Below are 2,514 nucleotides of genomic sequence, written 5' to 3' on the forward strand. Positions count from 1 at the left end.
AGACTAGCTGCTCCCTTTTTCAGTAATGGAACCATGTAGGCATTCCTTGGTTATACGGAACTTTGCAGGCAGGTTTAGGTAACCACCAGCCGGAGAGGAGGTTGAGGGTGGGAGCCACCCAGGCCTTTGGAATTTGCCCCACGTTGGGTGCCAGATATTGGTGAAATTATTAAGGCCACTCCACGTAGTTAAAAGGAAGATTTATTTAGTGGGTAACTTACAAATGAAGGGATAGGTAGGTCGCGGGGTCTGGGGAAGGTGTATTGCAGTCCAGAGGTGTTCTCTGGAGCTCTGCTCGGTCAACCTCCACTGTCTAGGGTCCAGGAACAGAGAGAGCGCTCCCCATCTCGATCTCGTCTCCAGGGTCCTCCCTTGGCCCTGCCTTGTAGGTGTGACAGTTGCCGAAGCCTCAATGGGGGTTGGAACTTCCAGATCAAAGCTGGAATGGCTACCCACTATACTTCTTGGTGCCTTTGAAAAATTGAAGTTTCTATTCACAACAGATTATGTTAAGTAATCTATAATAACTCCCTGGTACACTGTATTGCGCAACTTTTTTCCTGTTTTCGAGAATAGTTGTGCAAGTGTTTTCAGCTCCTTTTCCTCTTTCCTTCTGTTCTTTTTCGGAATAAAGGAATGAACCCAAGGCCTCACACACACAAACCTCTACCGCCGAGCTAACAAGGCCAGTGTTTTCTATCTTAGTTTGAGACACAGTGTTGATGACTTTCCTAAACTGGCCTGGTGCTCTCAGTCCCCCAGCTTCAGTCCCCAGGTGGCTAGGATTCCACATGAGAAGCATCTTGGCTCCTTCACTCTCACCTGTTTCTTAAAGTTTTATTCTAGACATCATAAAAGTACTTTTGGGGATAATGAAGATGAGAGGCGCATTTTTATTGCCAATACTTTAACATTTGCCGTTATATTCTGCTTCTATGAAAGAAATAAAGAGCTGTGGCAGAAATCTGAGGTATTTGTATAGAGATTTGATGACAGGCTGTTGTTGTTATTTGTTTGTTTTGGCCCGAAGTATCGGATAACAGAGTATACTATGTGGAAGCTCTGTTTATTTCTAGTTTCCATTGCTCTACATTCATTCTATATTGTCATACGAGCAAGTTCACACAATACGGGGACTCACATTCTGGTAGCTTTTGATTCCACATTCAGGTCACAGGTAGGTTACACTAACCTCTCTTACTATCATCTCTCTGTGACACTCTGAGGCCATTTTGAGATTCACACACAGGCACCTCAAATCCAGGGCAATTCTCATAATGTTGAGTGGTGAGTAAAGGCAAAACTCAAGTTCAGTCTTAATCATCCCTCAAAGAACACAAATAAAATTATTTTCAAAGAGAGAGCTGTCACTATCAATGAGCTTTTAGCATAATGTATCTCCTAAAGCAACTTAGACCTGCAGAATGACATCAGTTGACATACCGATGTGGATGAGGAAAATTTCACAATGGATGAAGAGCTGCAGGCAAGTGATGGCTGCTGAGAGGAGATTCAGATTCAATGCCAAGCAGTCAGTCCAAAACACATGTACATATGAGCAATACTACATGAACTCGGTGCAGAGTGGGGCTTGTGGGCATGTGTGTGCAACACTAATGATTAAAGAAGAATTTGAAAGGAAACTAGGGACATAAGGAGGAATCAAAGGGGGGATAAGGAAGAGTCTATGGAAACCTCCAAAACTAAACAAATGTTCAATTCAGAAGAAGCAAGAAGACATGAATGTGGGGAAAGATTTTGCAGGCAGGAGACAGGGTTGACCTGGGGAGGAGGGAGGTAAGAAACAGCAATCATGAGAATGATTAGAATGCGTTATCTACATATATCAGTTTATCAAAGAAGAAATTGGATTAAAAACAGTGTAGTCTGAACAAAATAGGACAGTGGGCTAGACAGGGTGGCAAGGCCAACATAGAAAGGCCATAAATTGGAAAAACCAGTGAACTACATAGACCATCTCTAAACCACTAATTATTAATTAATTAACTAATAGAATCATTGGATTAATTGACCAACTTCTCAAACTGACTGATTTAAAATATTCTCACTTGGGATATTTTATTTAACTGGATTTCTCCTAAAATTATCAAAGCCTTGGAAATCACCTATACAAAAACATACAGTCAGAAGCTAAATGCCTACATTTTTGACAGATCCAATCAGTAAGGGGTGTGTGTGTGTGTGTGTGTGTGTGTGTGTGTGTGTGTGTGTGTGTGTGCGTGTGTGTGTACATTTTTCCATTTCTTTCGATTATTTTTCAGTTAACTCACAAAGTATGTTTCCCTCGTGGCGTTTTGACAGAGATTGGATGGCGCTGCCCCATCCCTCTCCTCCCTCCTCTCCTTGCTCTTCAACCCACTCACGTCTTTCTAGCCCCAATATTTCCCTTTCCACTTCCGGATCTCATGTGTTCTCTTGCCCTCCCTGCTTCCCTCTCTTCACGCCTCTCGCCTCATCTCATGCCCCTTTCTAACTTCCCAGCTCTACACACGT

The sequence above is a fragment of the Peromyscus californicus genome, unplaced genomic scaffold, assembly GCF_007827085.1.
Source record: "Peromyscus californicus insignis strain IS unplaced genomic scaffold, ASM782708v3 Scaffold_6__1_contigs__length_162567912, whole genome shotgun sequence".
Lineage (NCBI taxonomy): Eukaryota > Metazoa > Chordata > Mammalia > Rodentia > Cricetidae > Peromyscus > Peromyscus californicus.